Here is a 21,702-nt window from a genome sequence, read left to right as displayed (position 1 = left end):
TTAAGAAGCAAGGTAATCATAACAATTGAAAGAAGTCTAACATGAGGTGACAGTAATATTCATGGAGAATGATGGAGAGAGAATCAAGTTTCAAATGAAATTGGAGAAGAAGATGTAAAGTAAAATGGGTGGATCATTAAAATAAGGAAAAGTCTCAACACATCAACTAGCTGACTTGGCATCCAGTGCAGTGATGCATTATCCATCATTCATGAAAACTGGTTTCTGGAACAAATTCAGTAACGCACACAAAAAAACTAGTAGCTAACAGCTGAACAAGCAGTTGACTTTTTGGACCAAATATTACACTAGCACAGTATTGCCCTTTTTTAATGATTACAGGATTGACTTGCCTATGATCATATCTCTTGGATGGTAAAAGATGAGTTCTTTGTATAGGATGTAAAGTGTAAATCTGTCTTCCCAGAATGAAGCTTTAGATAAATATTCAAATACACCCTTTCTGTGCTATCTCCTTCTCTGATTAGGGATATGAGAGTTCCCTGATGCACTGTTATTGTTGGTTTTGCATGACAGAGGAGTATGCCTGGGGCAAATGAGGCTAAAAAGATACAGAGAGGAGAGAAGCAGTACTGAAGAATATAGCGCCAAGATTGGCAGTTGTAACTGAAATAGAGGAAAGTATGCAATGATAACAGTTAAATAAAAACTAAAAAGATTAAAGGTAAGGTGATTAAAATGTAAGAAAAAAACGTCATGAAATTTGATTTTAAGAAGATTACGTTGATGTAAAAAGTACAGAGAATTACATTAATGCACTAAACCACTATTAGACCCCTGAGAATAGGGGCGAAAGTGCTGAAAGCCAGACATCAATTTTTATTGTCTTCAGAGCTAGCCTACGCTTTTTCTATATGCAACAAGAAATAAAGAATACAAAATTCTAGAAAGAAGAATTCTAGAAATGTCAGCTGAAGTAACAGAGGAACAATATTTGCATAACATGACCAAGAATAATAACAATAATTGCCAAGTGACTTTGGTTAGTGTACTTTTTAACCTTGAGTAAACTATCCTGCACTTTATTTTTAAACAGTTGGAAATATTTTCAATTGCTTTGCATGACCCTTTTGCCGTAACAAACAATAATTTAATGTGAAGTTGCTAGAACAGCAATCGAGTTCAAGCAAAACTAACGAATATAGTAGAGAAAGAAATTATGTTTCTATTTTTCGTGTATAACAGAACTATCTGACACAACTGTGTTCCATCCACCGGTTTGGAGAAACAGGTTGTAGCAAAATCAAAAATAACACCCACTCACATACACATATTCCTCCAGAAAGATCTTAAGTTCACATGTAGCGGCGCTTTACAGATTTTCAGAACTCACATCACCAAATTATTAAAGGTGCTCAGGCATCTAAGAAGTACAGAGAGATATCAATGAAAAGATCAGCTTACAGATTCTGGCTTGGGCTTCTTATTTCTAGTTTGTCTTGCTCGCTTCCTTGCTTTTTTGTGAGAGAGTACTAACTCTAGTAATGGTCATACAATTCACATAAAATGAATATTAAGAAGAAACTGTTTACTGTGAGGGTGGTAAGACACTGGAACGGGTTGCCCAGAGAGGTTGTGAATTCCCCCTCCCTGGAAGCATTCAAGGCCAGGCTGGATGGGGCTTTGAGCAGCCTGGTCTAGAGGGAGGTAGGCAGGGACACCTCCCTCTAGACCAGGCTGCCTGCCTATAGCAGGGGGGTTGGAACTCAATGATCTTGAAGGTCCCTTCCAAGCCAAACCATTCTATGATTCTTTGATTCTATGAATAGCTTTCAAATGAGGAGAATAGTGCAGAAGTTAAAATGTTTTAAAGTGCAGCAGCTTATTAAAGCTTTCTTCAATTTTACATCATGTTTGACATCATCTTATCCATCACATTATACCTGGAATTACTTTATTGTTCCTGAATCATTCCTGCAGAAACAATGTCTATTTTCAATACTGATGCTTCTGTAATTGCCCATGGAATGTGTTACATTGCCAGCAGCTTTTTCCAATTAGTTGACATCTTTTTTCTGCTTTTATATATGCTTTTTATTTCTGTCTACAGTGAATAAAGAGAACAATTGATCCCTGATATTTTAGTAGGAAATGTCAAAGCACTTTGGTATAGTATCCCTAGTTAATTGCTTCTGCACTAGTACCTTAATATGTTTTGTATAATATTAGCAGTTATGAAGAGTAATAAACTGCAGGGATTCAGACTGATCTCACACAATTAAATGGGGGTAAAGAGGGGGAGTCTTTTTAAACTATGAGAATCTGCCAGATACATTGTGGACATGGAAAACATCTTACTTGAAAGTTCTACATTGAGAATAATTTGACATAGAGTTTCTTGGAAGTCATAAATAAAAGGTGTGATTCTTTACTGTCAAATGTTCCATGTAATCATTTATTCCTGTACAAAAGGGGGTTTAAGTCCCATTAAACACAGAATGATAGCATTTATTCCCACTTTGCACTCATAGTAGACAAGCATAAAAAAAATAATTATACAAAGGCACTTACCCTTTTTATCGGGTGATTGGATAAGTACTAAGGCATGAGGGCTGGAGAGGTTCAGGTACTAAAATGTATGAAAAGTTGCCAGCTTTAGTTGAAACACACACAGGTAATTCAAAGTCAAGGTAAGGGAAAAAGCAGAGATGTAATCATTGCTGAATTTGTAGAAATGAAAAAGAATTGGATTATTTTAATATGAAGCCTGTATATTATATTTAGATAATTTAATGCATAGATTGTTTCATTAAAGCTTTTCTGTGGAAGAGGAAAAGCAAGCTGTTTGTATAATGTTTTCCATTAAGATAATGGTGAAAATTAAGACATATATTTATTTTAGTCTTTGTAAAATTTTGTCTTAAAAGTCCATATCATCCTCAGACTCAGTCAAAGGTGTATGTGTCTTAATTCAGCGTCTGGGATCTTCACCTCCACCACTATATCTGTCCTCATAGTGCTTCTAATAATGGAGGGAAGCACTGTTTTCCCATTTCACAGATGGGACAGGACATAGTAGGGATCAGCAGTGGTATTGCACGGGATAAAGCCAGCATGTGTAAGCAAACAAATGATAGAAACCTTTTAACAATTTTTGGCTTCTGAGTTAGGCTCTGAAGCAATTAGGGAAGCATGAGTCAATGTTTTCAGAGAGACAAAATGAGATCCATGTTTTGTTACAAGGATTTCAGAAACTCCATAGTTTTGTCAATATTAAATCTATAATGAGTTAAACAGCCCAGGAAATGTTCTCTGGCCCTGGGGACAACTGGTGCTGCACAGCTTATCCATACAGACCCTTGCCTTTCAGCAGAGACAGGCTGCATCCGTGCTGCCTGCTGGCCTGTGCTATCCACTGGCATGTGCCAGCTAATGTACAGGGGTTACACTCTGGCAGAGACCCTGGCAGGGGGCATGGTGATGGTTCAGCAGCACCTGCTGACAGTTCATCACCACCTTCCAGGTGCTTGAGCTTATAACCTGGTCCTGCTTAGTTCGCTGGTATAGACATAGCTTGCATTTTGCAGATATTGTCTTTTTTTTTTTTTTATGTGGTGTGATGCTGTCTTGAAACTGTAACCAAGCCAGTAGTACCTAGCCAAGTCACTGCTACAGAAAATGTCATGTTTTTCTTATGAAAAAGTAATACCAGAAAGCCTAAAATAGCAATACAAAAAAGGCTGTAGCTATGCAAGACTTGTCAAAGTCTCTTCTAGAATCTGGATTGAGTTTTTTTGTTGTTGTTTTGTTTGTTTTTTTATTTGAGAACATTCCTCACTTTATTCACCATATAGTGTCTGAACACTAGCAGAACTTGCTTAATCAAAGCAAGCTAGCACGCAGGTGTAGTGGGTGCACTGCCTTTCCTTCCATCCCAGTTTCACTTAACTTTTGGAATAGAACTCTGCCTAGTACAGCAGGGATTAGACGTGCTGTCTCTTCAAAATTTGGCCATCAGTTGTGTGCAAATCCATTCAGTCTATCCAGTGCAATAGTAGTTTTTTTAGATGCTGACTTAACTGATATCTCCCTCTTTGGCAAAGTTAGATAGGTTTTTGGCAAGTCTATTCCATTAGTTATTCATCTCTAATTTGCTGGATTTAACTGTCAGATGCTGGGATTGTTGCCAGGACAAGGTCAATGTAGAACTGAAATCTTTCTGTAAAGCCTTTTTTTCTTTTGCTGGTAGCTGTTTAATTTAAGCAGTGGATTGTTGTCTCTGCCATGAGTGCTTTTGCTTATATGTACAGAGCTGAAAAAAATGATACAAAATCTTGAACTCTAATGTAGAACATCATGCAATAATTTTAAACTCAAGAATTCCAACTATTGGTGGCTCTTTCTATGTTAAAATACAAGGGAAAAAACAACCTGACTGCTAATGTCTCCTTTTCTGCTTGAGACAGTCAGTCTTTTCATATGGTGCCTGGTCTTCTTTCAGCTGTTCAGTTTTTGTCTATGGCACACTGACCATGGAAAGGTGTACCCACTAACATTGCTTTGGAATGACTCTGTGAAATTTCATAAAGATTCTTATAGCTATTTTTTTTTCCTGTACATCTCTAAGAGTAGTGCCATGAATGTACTTCACTTTTACTTTGTAAAAAATTCTCCATATATTTGTCTTAGTCAGGCATAATCTTAAAACAGAAATGTCCTAGATAGGAGAGGTTTGCCTAAAAGTAGCTAAATTTCCTGTATACTAACATTGTGCTCATGAATTTTCCAGTTTATATCTCATTCAGAGTGATGTCAGCCTACTGAGCCTGAAGAGTGCGTGTATTCATCTGTTATACTCATTATTTTCTCTGCTGTAAAGATAAACATACTGATCAAACTTTAGAATGGTTATACCTCCAGATGAAGCTGCCTGAGCCATGTTCAGTTCTCTTTTAGAAGACTGGAAAGACACGAGCAATTTGTCAGTCTGAATGACTGCTTTGGAGGTGCTCAGGTGGTGAAGATCCACGGGCAGCATCCATCAGATGCACGCCTTTCTGACAGTGGCTTTGACATAGGTGTACAATGAAACAGATTATTTAGCTAGGTGAATTTGCCAGGAACCTGCACTGACATCTGACTGTGATAATGCTTTGGACAATGGCATTCAAATTAATGCCCAGTGTGCTAAAAAAAGCATATGTTCTTTTCTGCTTGTCCTTACAAATGTGCATCTTCTCTGTTGGGTTTCACTTAATTCTTTCACAGTTGTGGCTTTCTCTTTTCCTCAGTATTGCCTGATAAAAACCCTTCTTATGCTGTTAAAATGAAAACCATGTTGCCATTTTTTAAGGCTTTGTGAGACCTCACTTTTCCTAGGGTGAAATCTTGCTAGTGTTCTGGCAAACTGGTATATCTGATGCTAGCAGCTATCTTGTCTTTTATTAGTCTCTTCTTTTAACACTCTGCATTTCAGGGTTCAGCAAGACTGTGAACTGCAGCAGTTAAAAGCTTCATTTTTCCCTCAAGTTCCTGGGACCTGCCAATAAGTTTGGCCTTGTCATATCTAACATTCTTTCTGCCTAGGCCATTAACATGACAAGTCCTTTGTATTTTGTTCTATCATTTTCTTTCCTTTTCACTCTGGTAAGGGACACATAAAGGTCTTCAGCAATGTCACCTGTGGCATGCATCAGAATAGTTGCCTGTTATTCCCCACTGTACTACAGGCCACTGACATCGCTGAAGTCTCCAGGTGAAGCAAGGCCCTCACAATGGCTTTTATTTCACAGCCATTCGTGGACTGGGATTCATTACTGCAGGGATCTGGAGCTGTTCCCTTTACAAGTTTCTTCTTTCCCTATTAAGACACCTGCACAGCATTGCCATGAGGTTTATTTTTCTTTATTCCTTTTTAAATAGCATGCTTCTTTCCACTCCTCATGCCATGCGAGGTAACAGTGTAAACAAAGATGCCTAATATTTGGGCTTCACTTGAGGAATTCTTTATAATTATTTTCCTTACCTTCCTGTATTTTGTAGTCCTCTCCTCCACGCCACTGCACAGATTACTGCCAATCCACAGTTTCAGCTGTGTACTTTATATAAACAGAGCTCATTTCTAGTGGTTAGACTGCTCCCAGAAATATCACACCAGAAATATCAATCAAAATAAATCTATTGCCTAGAGATAATGAACAAAAAATCTGCTGGTCAGGGTGAGCTGTGCCCTCAAACTCATCTGCGATAAGATGGAAGCTCCAACCCAGGCCCAGTGGTAAGGGTTCTAGAAGACTTGCAAAGCTTACTTGACCAAACAACAGCACTACAGGGAAAGAGGAAGAAATGTCTGTCAGTACCATGGATTTAGAATTTCCTGTGGTGAACAACTTCCTTGCCAGTACAAAAAGCCACAGAGAGCAAAAATCTAGCCCATTAAGTTTCAGTCACACTAGGAAGATTTTTTCATTAAAATGTATCACCCTTTTTTGACAGATATAATTCAACTAATTCTAATCACTTTGCTAATGCAATAAAACACATACCTCAAATCCCTCATCTCTGGAATAAGTGATTTGTAAGTACTGTAAGTATAACTTGTCTTAGCAGTTTTTAAACTAGGGACTAGAGAAATGGGATTAGAACAAAGTGAACCAGTCCAACTGCTAGGATAAGCTAAGCAAGCACAAGGCTCACACAATCTTGCTTAACAGGTTTAAGGAGGGTGGAAAGCAAGAATAATTCTCAGATTTTTTTTTTTTTTTAATTACTACCGTTTTATTTGTAACAAAAATGTTTTTCTGAAGAGAGCTGTTTCATTGACTGAAAACTTTTCCTAAAAACTCTTTATTGTACAAAATAAATAAATAGAAACTCATTTATGAAAGTAGGTTTCTAAAAAATGGTTCTAGCACATACAGTAGTGACTGGGCAATGATTCACGTATCAAAATTGATTGGAAAACTCAATATTACAGTTAAAAGAAAATTAATCCTAAATTAATTTCCTGCTCATCAATTTGTTAGATTCCCATTGCTAAAACAAAAATAAAACTCCTAATAGCTTTTATTGGTGACAAAAATGTAACAAGAGTAAAATCTCTGCTACTTCTTTTTTCAACTCACACATACACACAGAAAAGACATATGCAAAACAGGAATGACCTCAAAACAGCTCTGAAACAACTTCAGTGATTATAAAGGGACATTTTTCTTTTCAATTTTAAAAGAAGGCAATTTATATAATTGCCAGGAAACTGCTACAAAGCGAAAGAGCTGCAAAGTTCCAAAAGTCTTAGCTTATGGAAGCCAGGAGCTATGTTACTAAACTTTTTTAATCTAGTAATCCAAATTTGCAGGTAACCATAGATTCAAAGCAATTTTTGAGATCCTCAGTAGATATGCTACTTTGTTTTTGATTGCTCTCAGGATCTTGTTCAGCCTGTCTGCTCCAGTCAGGTAGAATACCGGACAGGAAAATAACTATACCAACAATACAAAGAGCTATTTTTATAACATCTGAATCAGTCTCTATGGCAACATTTTTTAGCCTATTTAGGTTTTGTTATTTTTTAATCTCTCCGTCTCTGCCATTCTCACGTTATTCTGTTGAGTGACAGATACTGATAAAAAGATAAAACTTCACATCCACATACAAACACCTGTTGAGCTCGGAAGAGTCGGTAGTTGTTTGTTTTATGTTTGGCCTTTCCTTTTAACAGATGGTTCAAAGATTTTCCACTACATTTCTTTCCTTTTCTTTGAGAAAAAAAGTTGTTTAAAACAAGAAAGATACATTCAGCTTGAAATTCAATAACTCCAATTATTCATAAATATATGCTTTTCATCTTTAAGTCTGAATGTTTAATGAGTGATGTGTGTCATCACTATATTTTATAGTTGGGGGAGGCAAGTACAGACAAGGAAAAAAAAGCATCCAAGGTCAGCGAGCCAGCTAACAGTTTCACTCACTCTAGTAGCAGATTTATGGATATTCAGTACCTTAGCAGTACCTCTGATACTGCACTTTATACCTAAGATCACCATATTTGGAGGACATTTCTGTTTCATTATGTGTTTGCGTCTCTCTTCTGCTTCTATATGAAAAATGCACACATATAAGCAGGAAATAGGACTACACCTTGAGAAATATGAAACTGTCTGCCTCAAAATGCCGTTAAATTCACAGAGAAATCAGTATGGGGGTAGAGGAAATTTGGTTTTATGAAATGCTGCTCATTTATATTAAATCAAAGTATTTCATGTGGAGAAATAATCTGAAATGTATGTTCTATCTTGACGGAAAAAAAAAAGGTAAGACTGAAGGGTGATGGCCGTAAAGGAGAGAGGATGATATTCCTGGGTAACTTGGAAGTGAAAGCAATTGGTACTGGCTTGGGTGACCTGCACAAAAGTTGTACTGAAAATCTTGGACCTTTGTTTAAATAGAGCAAGAGAGGAGTGTCTGTTCTTCATGACTACATAGATGAAAGGGATTTTCTTTACACAGACAGAACTCTTATCCCTCATGATTTGACCTGATTTTTGAAATTATCTGATGTAATTTTGCTACCTGCCAGCTTTAGATCATAAGAACAGTGGTATTGGATCAGCTCAGTGATCTGTCTTATTTGCTGTGCTGTCTACATTAACCAGACACATGGGAAAGCATGGAAGAGTAGGGAATGAATGATCCTTTGTCTGATATGCCTCCCTTTTTTGCACTCAGCAATTTAAAGGTCTTTGGAGCCAGTACTGCATCCAAAGCACCCAGCAGCCAGCGTATTCCCTTACTGATTTTAAACTCCTATATTCCTTTGGCTACCTTCAAATTCTATAGCAGTGAATCCCACACTGCAATTTTGTAATGTTTCAAAGACGTAAAGTAATATAGTGAGCATCCTATGTTCTATGGCTTACAATTTTAGTTACTGTAAATCACACTGTCTGTATCCTGATCAGAATTGTTTGTCTATGCACAACCTTTCCCAATAACTAACAGTAAAATTTTTAAAAAAGAATCATAGAATTATGGAATTGCCTGGGTTGAAAAGGACCTCAAGAACAGACCGCAGATAAGACTGATCCACATGTATCCAATGCTCAGACCCAAAACTGCAGATGATCTGCTGCATCCTGTTGTCTGTTTTTTCAAGAAAGAATGGAGTTCTGTGACACAAATCAAATTGTCACCATTTCAGCATATTCAGAACGTACATATTTTTGAGCCAGCAGTTCTCTTATAAATATTATAACCTCTGTAGTCTCTTTAACTGAGAAAAAATATTATTAGATGATTTTTAACTTAGAATAAGAAAATGGAAGTTTTGAAACTTGTATGGTGATAGTTTATTGAGATCAATTGAGTAATTAAAATGAGTGTTCTTACCAGATAATTTTTTCAAAAAGATCTACTAGCACCAGTTAACCAGTGCTTCTGTGCCACGTAGAGATGGGAAGCTATCTTACAGGTAGCCAGCTTAATGTAAAATAAATAGTCACAAATATTCTTATAAACTTTTTTTAATGGCTAAAATCAGCAGCACTAGGTACAGGAAAAGGAGGGAAAGGAGAAGAGGGAAAAAAAAAAAAAGGTCCACAAAACATCTGCCTTGTCTGGCTGATTCAACTGTAGTTCTAAAATAATTAGTAATGAGCACTTACCATAAAACTGTCACAGCATTACCACCTTCAAGGGTTGAAAACAATTTATCTTTAGAAACTGTGCCTAGCATGGATTGAGAAGGTAATATTAATGAAGGAACAAACCAGGAAATTGCAGGACACTCAAAGCTAACTAGAGCTAAAATCAATGACAAGAGGTAGTCTGAAACACATGAGTAATTTATTAAGCAGTAATAGATTTTGGTAAATAGACCTTCTTCTGATATGTGGGGTGAAGATAAATTAGCAGTTTTGTAAACTGAGTGTTTCTGTTTGCCCTTTGAGTAATATATAAAACAAGCCTTCAAGAAATGCATTTGGTCTTTTCTTACCAGGTTTTCACTGCTGTACTTATCTAAAGCTATATCAAATCTCTTTGAGGAAAGACATTATTAGGATTAAATTTCTGTCGAGGCAACACCCTGAATGATTATGTGGTTAGCAATTATGTCTATCAGTTGTCCTGGAGTGCTGCTCTGTACCAACACTGAGAGAGCACTGGGTGCTCCTCTTTCAAGGAGATTGCAGTCTAAATCATACAGAGAGCAGATATAATTCAAAACACTAACCTCAAGGCAATAAAGATGTAGTTTTATTTAAGTTCATCTTCTCTTTGGTAAGATAAACGTTCATTCACACAATGACCTCATACACTTCATTAGGGAATACAAATTACCTTCTTATTGAGTTTATCTCTTTCATTTGTATGTGCAAATGGATACTATTCTCTTAAGAGCGGAGCTGAAGATTAAATAAGCCAAACAAACACTGGAATCTCAGATCAGCTTATTTGGTATGAAAAATATACATTTACACTGTACATTTTAAACAAGTTTCCATAGCGGAGGCTTTGTATGCAGTGTGCTTCCTCTTGTTGCTGCTTATACATCCACAGCTCAGATGCTGATATGACCTTCTTCAAGCTGATCATGGAGCCTTTCTGGTTCATTTTGTCTCCCTGGAACAGCCAGCTCTAAGACTGTCATTCTTTTTTCTGCTGTAGCCCTCTTTAGGGGGAAGTCCTTCAAATCCCTTGGTAAGCATTATCCAAAGCCCACCTGCAGAAAGCTATCATGCTGTTAGGCAGTAGTTCTCTCTGTACTTTTTCTTGCTGAAATTTCTGTGCCTGCTGTCCAGTGTTCCTCCAAAAAATATTTCCTTCTTTATCTGGAAACCTCTTCCTACCCATCAAGAGACTCCCTACGAGTTGAGCTAAGGAGTAGATATGAATACAGGCAAGAAAGCCAGGGCCAGTAGAAAGACTGCTGGTCTCTTTAATCCAGAAATTTGGCTTGAAGTAATATGATAAAAGAGTTGTTCCTGTTTGTATTCCTTCTGCTTCCTCTTGTCTCTCATTTCAACATTTGCTCCTTTAAAATAAATGGGTCGTTACTATGTCCCTCTAATAATTACAACTTACAAATTTTATAATAACACTAAAGAAATCATTGTGAAAGATTTCACATTACTTCATCTTACTGTTTGTTTGTTTCATTGATATCACAGACTTTTTATCCTTCTGGTTTAGCATAGCAGGTAAATAGTGCTGAGTGAATGTGATACCTGACAGAATTTTCTCCTTGCTGGAAGACAATACAAAAATAGAAGCAGCATAAGTGGTTTCACATTTTATTTATTAAAAAAAAAAAAAGACATTTTACCTTACCATGGGAGCTATGAATGGAAGCTATGAAGTAAAGAAGCTGACTTTTTAACATATTGTTCTTACTCCTATTCTTAGGCAGTCGTTCATGTACATATGGTCACAACCTCCTCTTTTCTTTGATTGTGGATACTGTTGCTTTTCTTTTAACTTTCAGACAATCAATTATCTAATTACTCAACATCTCAGTAGCTATGGTATGCAGTGACCAAAACTGAAGGTCAGACAAAGACCAAAATACACATGCTTGAAACTAGGAATGCCCATACAGGCAAAATCATCTTCTTTCTGTTGTCATTCTTCTTAAATAAATACTTTTAGGATCTATATATTCAGTTGTGATTAAAAAATAAACACAAAAACAGTGAGGGTAGGTTATGTATGACAGTATTGTAATAGCATTGCAAAGCTGCTATTACTTCAGTAGTTTCAATGAACTGTGGAAATAGATGGAACTCTTACAGCAATGGAGAGAAGGAATATTTGCTGACATCAGTATCCCAGATGAGAAGATAGACTGTTTTCATATGACAGGGTTATAATTATCACAGTCAGACTAAGTGAAAGTCAACGGCAAACTTTGTTGTTGAACTTCTCTTTCTTGTCATCATTTTGATTGCTGTGGAAACCCCCTAAAATTACAGCACTTTAATTGTTACCAAATGAGATCAAACTTGAAAATAGAACAAAGATGATCTGATTTAAGCTGAAAGTAGAGATACTCAAGTGCTGATCATATTTTTCTATAAGAATAATTCTTTGACAAGGTTTTTAACAATCTATCATTGAAGAGCAACACAAATCATTATTCTCCATCTACCCAACTGGAGCTTTGCCTAGTAATTTTTCCACCAGGACATCAGTTTGCACTGGGTGCACTTGGATCCTCCAGCGGGAAACTGAAGTCTCAAATACCAGAGTATTTTGCCTCAAATCTGTCAGTACCTATTGTTAACTCTTATGTTACATCATCCCTTCAACAAAGCACCTGTGGTTCCCTGCCTTTGTCAGTGCCCAGACACTTTATCCTCTTTTTCTCAGAACTGCATAGGGACCTCCCTCACAACTGGACTATAAACTACTCTTTTCTTTTGCTGCAGTCATTGCTGACTCATGAGTAACCCTTGTGCTTAGCTCAGCCACCCCTTCATTATCAATCCTGGCTCATTGCCCCTAGCTACTCACACAGTGCCCACAGTGAACTTTTAAATAAATTAAACTTAGGAAGACCCAGGACCTTTGGAATGCTCTGGCATGGATTACTCATCACTCTAATTGACTACTGGCTCTTGTATCCTCCATTCTTCTCCAAACACGTATAGCCATTCTTATGCTAATGCATCTAAATATTCCAAACAGCTTTTGCTTCAGTGTTAACACAGTTGTCTATTATATCTCTTCAAACCTGCCGAGAGCAATTGTCTTCATTTGTGAGAGCACACTGCACATTCCAGATTTTAAACAGTATGGAATTTTTAGAGTCTAAATACAGTTTGAGAAAAATGGCTGTCCTGAAAAAAAAAAGGGTTAATAACATTGGTGAAGCCTATTTATTATTTTTCTATAATCTCCACGTTAATTTGCATATTTTCCAAGTAAGCAGAATTGCTTCTGACAGTCCAGTATAACCACTCTGCCAGGGTGCATTGCCTGTTTTCTTATGAGTCGCAGCCAGTTGTAGAGACTTTTCAGGCCAAATTACACTTTCATCCATATCAGTCTAGTCCTTTATGTTCAGACTGCACCCTCAATTCTGATCCTATAATATTATTACCCTCTGTTACATGCAAGAACATAAGAAACTCCATCTGTTCTTCAAAGGTGAGGTTCATTGTATTTGCCTGTTAATTAAAAAAAAAATCTATGTTTTATCTGTAAACCTATGCTTTTTAAAGTAAGAAATACTCTTTAAAATAAGAAATCTTTCAGACGAGGTAAATGTAAAACCTCACAAAGCTGTTTTTACAGAGTAATTTTTTCTGGATAGCGTGGCCTTCAACTTCATTTTTTAGATTTCATTCCTCAATAGTTCTGTAATGAAGAAGTTGTTTCTACAAAACATGACAGTGATTTGATTATTGAACCAAGTGTGATTGCTTTACACTCTAAAAGTTTGATTTATCGGAAGGAGATTACAAACAAAAAGTAAAAAGTAGAGCTAGGAAAAGATGCTCTTTAGCACTGAAACATCATTATTAGAAAGTCATGGTAGGAACTGGAGTTTAAGTAGACAGGAGGAAACTGAAAATCCTATATTTATATGGATGGGTCTTATGCTTCATATTTTTTATGTTCACCTGTAGCAAGCTTCATGAACTTCACAACACATTCATGTAAGGACATAGTTAAAATACTGTTATTTTGTTCTGACACTTGGCATCTACTGTGTTTAACATCAAAGCCAGCAGACTCAATTCGTGAGGTGAAGTCAACCATATTCACTTACTAGAAAAATTATTCATCCATTACTTTTGTAAGCATTTAAAATACTCAAGATACAGAATGAGAATACAATCCTCTATTCATTTATTTACCATCCCTTATTCTTTAGGTGTAATGCCCAAAATAAATTAATTAAGGGGTGTCTTTGCACTAACTTTTGAATTAGCCTTATAAACAATTAGAGGATGCTATTTATTTGCTCCCTGTCTGGCAGTCCAGGAAAATATACATGTTCACAGCACGAAGGCAAAAAGTGAAGAGATTCCCCTACCAGGCTTTGCAGTCAAAGAAATTAAATTGTCTCTCTAACCTGTTCTATGACATTGCTTGTGCTGAGTTCATTTGCTTGCATATAACCTAGCAATAACAATCCAAACCAGGAGGACAACTAAAATGGATGTGAGCATATGAGAACTCTCTTCCAACTGGCTTTCAATTTACAGTAAGCATGCCATGAAGAAAGCAATTCTGAGCTAACACATTATAAACCTGCATATTGCAGTGACAATCTCTAGAGAATGTTGTAAATGATACAGAATGGATTTTATTGTCTCATATGGTAGCAATAGCTTAGCATGTTATGAATTATCCAACTGTACTTCTTGCCTGTGTCCAAACCAGTAACTACAATTGGCCACAAATGTTTTTATAGCCCTGAGGCAAACTGGCACAAGATGGCTTGCAGGCACACAACTGAGCCCTCCAAGGCAGGAGGTGAGCTGTCTGCAGGCTGACCAGAGGGCAGGAATCCTGGCCCAGGCTCTCCTTCAATCTGTGGTTGAGCCTGGCCTGAGAGAGCACCTTTTGGCCTATGTCAAAACTGTGCCAAGGAATACACTCACAATTAATTGGTATGGATCACGTGCTCACATTCCAGCACATAAAGGATGCTGTTGTTTTTGCTAGTATAGACAGGTTTTGACATAAGACAGTGCAAGGAAGGTTTTCAGGTGCAAAAATGAACTTTTGTAAACACTCTTCTATGCCAAAAATAGTAGAATATCCCCTCACATCTGGTTAATTGAATGATTTTGTACTGTGTGCATTTTCAGGTCTGGAAAAGAATAATGGCCAGCAGAGGAATTTGGGTTAAAAAAAAAAAAAAAGTTTGTTCTATAGAAATAACAGAGAGATGCCAAAGTACTGCTACATGTATAAAATTAAAATGCAGAGGTTATTGATATGAGTGATAGGGGTCATTGCATACTTTTTGTAGATCAGATACAAATGGCACTTTTGTTGCTGGAGTCTGTACTTGGTGAAAAGTAAGAGACATTCTGACTGGTCTCCTATGTCATCAGCTGTGAATAAAGATTGTGACTGCTTTCCTCACAGAGGTGTAAATTTCAAAAATACATTTGAAGTAAGCTTTGAAAGAAGACAAGCAGGAACTGAAGCTATTGGTAAAGCATATAGAGATGAAAACTAGATGGTTGATATTTAAAGTCTAATGGGAAAGGGCAAATGCAAACAAAACATGGTTTAAATTGTAAATTTTCTTTCAGTTATATACAGCTTTGTGCTAGAGTCATTGGGATCATGCTGCCCAAGGAGACAGGAAAGGAAAGAATCACAGAATCATAGAATCCTTAGAGTTGGAAGGGACCTTTAAAGGTCATCTAGTCCAACTGCCCTGCAATGAACAGAGACATCCACAGCTACGTTGGGTTGCCCAGGGCCAAATCCACCCTTGCCTTGAAAGTCTTCTGGGCAACACATTCCAGTGCCTCACCACCCTCACTGTAAAAGACTTTTTCCTCATATCTAACCTAAATCTACCCTCTTAAAGCTTGAAACCATTTCCCTTGTTCTATCACCACAGACCCTGCTAAAGAGCCTGTCCCCTTTTTTCCTGTAGCTCCCCCTTTAGATACTGAAAGGCCACTCTCAGATCACCTTGGAGCCTTCTCTTCTCCAGGCTGAACCGCCTGATCCCTTTCAGCCTGTCCTTAGAGGGAAGATGCTCCATCCCTTGGATCATTTTTGTGGCCCTTCTCTGGATGCGTACCAGCAGGTCCATGTCTCTCCTGTATGAAGGACTGCACATCTAGATGCAGTACTCCAGGTGAGGCCTCACCAGCACAGTGTAGAGGGGGAGGGTCACTTCCCTCCACCTGCTGGCCATACTTCTTTTGATGCAGCCCAGGATACAGTTGGCTTTCTGGGCTGCGAGAGCACATTTCTGGCTCATGTCCAGCTTCACATCCACCAGTACCCCCATGTCTTTTTCAGCAGGGCTTGTATTGGTAGCGATGGTTGCCTTAACCCAAGTGCAAGACCTTGCATTTGGATTTGTTGAACCTCATGAGGTTCACCTGGGCCCACTGCTCAAGCCTGTCTAGGTCCCTCTGAATGGCATCCCATTCCTCACAGCTTGGTGTCATTGGCAAACTTGCTAAGGGTGCACTTGACCCCAGTGTCAATGCCATTGATGAAGATATTAGAGTATTGGCCCTAGCACTGACCCCTGGGGGACACCACTTGTCACTGATCTCTATCCAGAACAGAAGATCAGATGTGACAGAAAAACAAACCTTAAACCAAAACAGCTGAACAGATTGTGCTGCACCCTGATACTGAGCACTTGTAGTAGTCCAAAACTTTAACAGCTTTCACAGAAAATGCAAAAAAAAAAGTAATGGAAACTCAATACTGAATGCATCTACCTGTGGAATTTTGATGCTGTTAATACAGATGTTCTTTGTGAGACTGTAGCCATAAACTAAACTAAAGGAATGACAGAAAGTGGGTCACTTTTAAGCTACTTATCTCAGATCCTAGAAAGTCACCTTATTTGTTGTGAACAAACAAAAATGGTTGAGTAGAAGAAGAGAAATTGACTGTCCTCAGTTATCCCTCATGACTTGTATGGAGATGAAGACATAAATATTCAAAAACTGCAGCTGTTATACTAAAAAATTAAATTGCTCCAAAATTCCAAGTAAAGGTTACCATTCACATTATCTTGCACCATGTATAGAATCTCGTGGTACAATAATTAGCTGTGCGTATCTCTCACATAAATGTTCATGAAGTCTAATGCTAATTATTTTAGGTTATCATGTAAAGATATTAGAACATAATGTAGTGAAGCTAAACCACTTGAAGCATTGGCTTTTAAGGACAGTGGAGGAGATTTTTAGAATATGAAAAAGTCTGTCTATAAGTTAATTAAAGTAGCTTTGCAACTGTTGTGTTAAAAGTATGAATAACATTATTTCACAGATAGGGTATTCAAACATTGGAATGGGCTGCCCAGGGAAGTGATGCAGTCCTCATCCCTAGAGGTATTTGCTGTGTGGATGTGACACCAAGGCACATGGCTTAGTTTTGAGACTTGATAGGTCTGGTTGATGGTTGGACTTAATGATCTTGAAGGTCTTTTCCAATTTAGACGATTCTATGATTTTAGAACAAAAAACTTTACATTAGAGTGATATTTTCAATATGGGTTTCAGATTTCCCATTTTCCTTGCTGGAACAAGAGATACTAGAAGTATGCTAGTGCAGAAGAAGATAAGAATATGGATTTTTTTTTATTGAAATAATACCTCAAAATTTTGTAGTGCCAGTAATATTAATGATTCTGGAAGGGAAACCTGAAAGTCTGCAGCTATAATTTCTCAAGCATTTAGGAAATTAACAGTTTCAAATATGTTTGAAGAGACAGCCATGCTTGCCATATTTACTGTTGATATGCATTCCCTCTTCCAAAAACACAATCTTGCAATGCAAGCCCTTGCTTGTTTGTCTCACAGTTTCTGAAAGCTCATCTATTGCTTCATGGTACTTTACTCTAGAAAGTAGTATTTAATCTAGAATTTAGTATTATCTGAGCAGTATACGCTTCTCCTGTAGTGAGACAGTGTTCTTCATTCCTGAGACAAAGGTATTCTGTTGTTCAAGTCAGTTAAAAAAATCAGTAAAAGAAAGCAAATAGAGAAATATAAGTAGCATTTTCCTTTATGGATTGATTCATTTAGCCTGAACATGGAAAAGATAAATTGTTCTATGCCCGTTTAAGGACTTGAGGGTCGCAAAAAGCCAATAACTGAATGCAAACCTTAGCATGAAATTATGTTTCTGTGATCTTTGCATTGTCACTGTTTTCTTTATTCTTTCATTTTTTCTTTATTGTGCTCTTCAAGTGCTTCCTGTTTGTGTATTCAGACCATGGTCAGACTTCATAAGAATAAAATTAGCACCTATTTAATTTATCTCTTTAGAGCTAAATTAAATGCAAGATTTTTTTTTAAAATCTCCATGAAACTTAATTATTTCCACGATTTTATACTAATTCCTATATTTCTTTAACAACAAAATCCAGCTGAGTGGATTTTAGCCCTACTCACTTTATTATCACCAATATAGATGCATTTTTCACATTTATTTTCCAGTTGCTTTGATTCTTACATTGTTTATCAGAATGCAGAGACAGGTGACTAGTTTGTTGTAGGGAAAAGAACCCATTTCAGGGCAAGAAGTTAAATCAGGCATCTTTAGGTAAACCTCTTTGTCCTTGTGTGGAAGATTTGCTCTTTTATTAAAAAAATCAGTGGTTCCAGAAATCATGATAAATGCTGATTTTCAGGATGTACTCATGATCTGTTTCTGTAGGTCCTGGAAATAGATAAGCATTCTCAATATTACTTATAATTATTACATTACAAATATTAAACTCTAGAATAAGTAGATTGGAATTTCCATTGTTTTTTACACTTCTCAATTGAGTGTATCCCTTACAAGAATGAAAGAAGGAAATAATTCGAAACCTGATGTGAGTTTTGCTTTTCAGAGTATATTGCTTATGAAGAAGAGATGACTTGTCTTACTTAGATATTCAACCTAGCTAAATACTTGAGGCTCAATTAAAACTCATGAAATTGTGCTTTCTGAGGACAGAAAAGCTCCTTTCCCCTAGTTATAATTAGAATTAAATCTGGGGAGCTGAGAACAGCAGCTATGGGAGGAAGAAGAGGTTAGTGTAACAGAGCCGACAAAATTTCAGAAGCTGAAGAAAGTGAGAATAAATTATGCTGTTAAAATTAATTTTGTTTCAAGTTGAAAGGCCCTCAGCACAGGTAATTAAATTGGTGAGTTTTAATATACTAGAATTAAAAACAAATAAGGAATTGGGGAGGATGTGTACAACTATCTCTTGGTTGACACACTGGCTTTGTAAATTATGGGCTGCAGGGCTGCAGGTGCAGCAGGGTGGGGGGCAGGTGATGGTCCTTTGCTGAAACAGAAGAGGAAAGGGAGGAGCCTGGGAGTAGTCTGGGGCCTGATGAGAAAAATAAATAGAAATGAAGTACTCATGAAATTATGGCTCCCTTCCTAGAAATAATACCCCATTTAATGACGGCCTTTGGTGAAAATGAATTATTTTTTTCTGTTTGGGAATACACATCCCAGATACAGTATTTTCCCAGGCTTAGCATGGTGTGGTTTGTCTATTTATTTATCAAAGGGGAAGAATACAGCAGTACTTAAAAGCCAGGATTCCAGGGGGATATCGGTCAAACATGCTGAGCCCATGTTTATAACTGGGTGTGTACCAGCTGCCAGGGCTGGTACAGCCCTGAGGCTCCACTGAGGATGGAGGGATGCTGAATTCACTTCGAGCGCTGCCTTCACATCGTTCTGTCAGTGTGATCCACCAGTGGTTGTTAGGTGATGTTCTGAGGCTGTTTTGCATCTTTCTGACAGTATGTGATGCAAATATGCTGTTACATGACTTACCGTCAGTGCTCATTAGATCCCCATCTGCCATTCAGAAGAGTTAGCTATAATCAGCAGTCGTATATTGCGGCTAGAACACAGATTGCTCCTAATAAAACTTGCTTCTGTCTTCTCATTTTGTGAACAACATGATCATTAACATTTTCAGCACGCTTCTTTCTTCCACAAAGCCATGTCCACATTTATATCAGATTACCATCATCTGTATTTCTTTCAGTACAGTGGATAAAATATGAGCTAAATCTTGCAATCTATACTCAGTCATCCGTAAGAGTTAGCATTGATTTCACCAAAACAGATCAGAATTTGTTCATATTTGCATATTTATAAAACAAATAGTTTATTTGCATTGTTAAAAAGTGTTTTAACTCTGCAGCTTCTTCCTAAAAGATTCTACACTGTTCCTGAAAAGTAATTTTTTGACAAATTCTAGTTCCAACAACACGTGCCAGTTTTAACAAAAACACTGATGGAAAGGCAAACTGAGGTTGCACTGTAGGAAGTCATAACAAATGAGCCAACGAGTAAACAAAAGAACACTTCTGTATTTTCTATAATGTTTACTGTGCATTTTGCTGCATAGCTTTCATCTTAAATAAATACTTATCATATACAGGAAGTACTGTTATTAGTCAAGCTTTAACAGGATAGATTTTAAGAAATCAAATACTTTGGGGGCATCTGAATGTAAAAAGTAAAGGCAAAATCTTAGATTGAATGACTAATGCATTTTCAGGATCTGCTGGTTTTTTTCATCTGAGTTGTGTCAGGTTTTTTTCCCAGTGTACTTTCTTCACTTTTTAAACATAAACAATACTTATGTCGCATATAATAATTTAGGAACACTGCCTGCCCCTACCCCTCCCCCCCAAAAATTAAATAGGTTATTTGACCCAGGATTAGCAGGCAAGGTGTTTGTCATATCTGTAAAATCATAGCAGGAAATGATTGGGTCTTTAAGTGCATAATGTTTTGAAACTTTGGAGGTTTGTATCATAGAATCAGAATCATAGAATCATAGAATGGCCTGGGTTGAAAAGGACCTCAAAGATCATTGAGTTTCAACCCCCCTGCTGAGTGCAGGGTCACCAACCACTAGACCAGGCTGCCCAGAGGCAGTCCATATCAGGTGGACTATGTATTTAAGGCAAGAAGATCAGAATCTGGGAAAATTAACAATAGAAGCAACACAATCTGAAACTAATAAAGAATATAAAAAGAACTAAAATCCAAGTCTGGTGATATGTATATATTAGCCTTTCCAAACTTTCATAGCTACCAGCTTTGATTCTATATTTCTTCTGAACTGGGATTTTAATAAAAATGTTGGCCAGTCTTATATGCATTTAAGACAGCTATCAGTTGTGTGTTTTGCATAAAGAAATAATCATAACATCCACACTTCTGAACTGTGATCTTGCCTTGTTAATATTGGGTGCGTAACTTTTTAACATGGATGTGATTTTGACACTTTAAATTGTGATGAGGATAAATGCACTTTGTTCTCAATATTACTGGTGCGTGTTTGATGCAGTAGTACAATGCACAGTTATTTTATAGCCTGCAACTGGCATTTCAAGCAACACAGTGAAGGGTAGACCATAATTTACTTCAAGAAGGGGGCAAGCTCGTTTATATAAGTGACAATGTCAAGTTTAATTAAGGGCTACAGTGACAAAGGAGAGCTGACTGCATGCACTCAAAATACTTTTCAGATGACAAATATCTGACACCCATAAAAAGCAATATCCAAAGTAATTGGTAAGGTTATGATACTTAAACCTGACTAAGAAGATTTCAGGCAGTATATTCTAGTAGGTTAACACTCTATCAGATTTATGTGTAAAAACAGATAATTTAATTTAGTGCCAAAAATTCTGATTTAGCATTGATATCCTTCTGCCTAAAGCGAAAGAAAATGTAACTGGGAGTTAGGAGCATTTGTATCCCCATGTTTACTTTATTTGGCTCTATGAGACTTTAGAACCAGTAATTTTGTTACTTCACCACTATGGCATTTCAGAAATCCCTGGTCAAACTAAAGATGCAGAGAAAAATCTGTTGGTATGATTTATGTTCTTCATTCCTGCTCTGCACATTCAGTGTTGTAGAAAACAGTCCAAACCTCTTCTGCCTAATCCAAATCAACATCTCTTTCTTTCTCTCTTTGTGCCAACTCCACCATAAAGGGAGAGCTGATGTTAAGGAAAAAGGACAAGATGATAGAATATG

At 37.1% G+C, this 21,702-nt stretch overlaps 1 protein-coding gene across 8 annotated transcripts in view; it reads left to right on the top strand.

Annotated features, from left to right (window-relative positions):
* The window catches only part of ADGRB3 (adhesion G protein-coupled receptor B3), a 463,944-nt gene that overhangs the window by 395,251 nt on the left and 46,991 nt on the right, over positions 1–21,702 (top strand). The gene's annotated exons all lie outside the window — the stretch shown is intronic.

The sequence above is a fragment of the Numida meleagris genome, chromosome 3 (assembly GCF_002078875.1).
Source record: "Numida meleagris isolate 19003 breed g44 Domestic line chromosome 3, NumMel1.0, whole genome shotgun sequence".
Classification (NCBI taxonomy): domain Eukaryota; kingdom Metazoa; phylum Chordata; class Aves; order Galliformes; family Numididae; genus Numida; species Numida meleagris.
The sequence above is the reverse complement of the archived record's forward strand: the minus strand, read 5'-3'. Positions and strand labels throughout refer to the sequence as shown.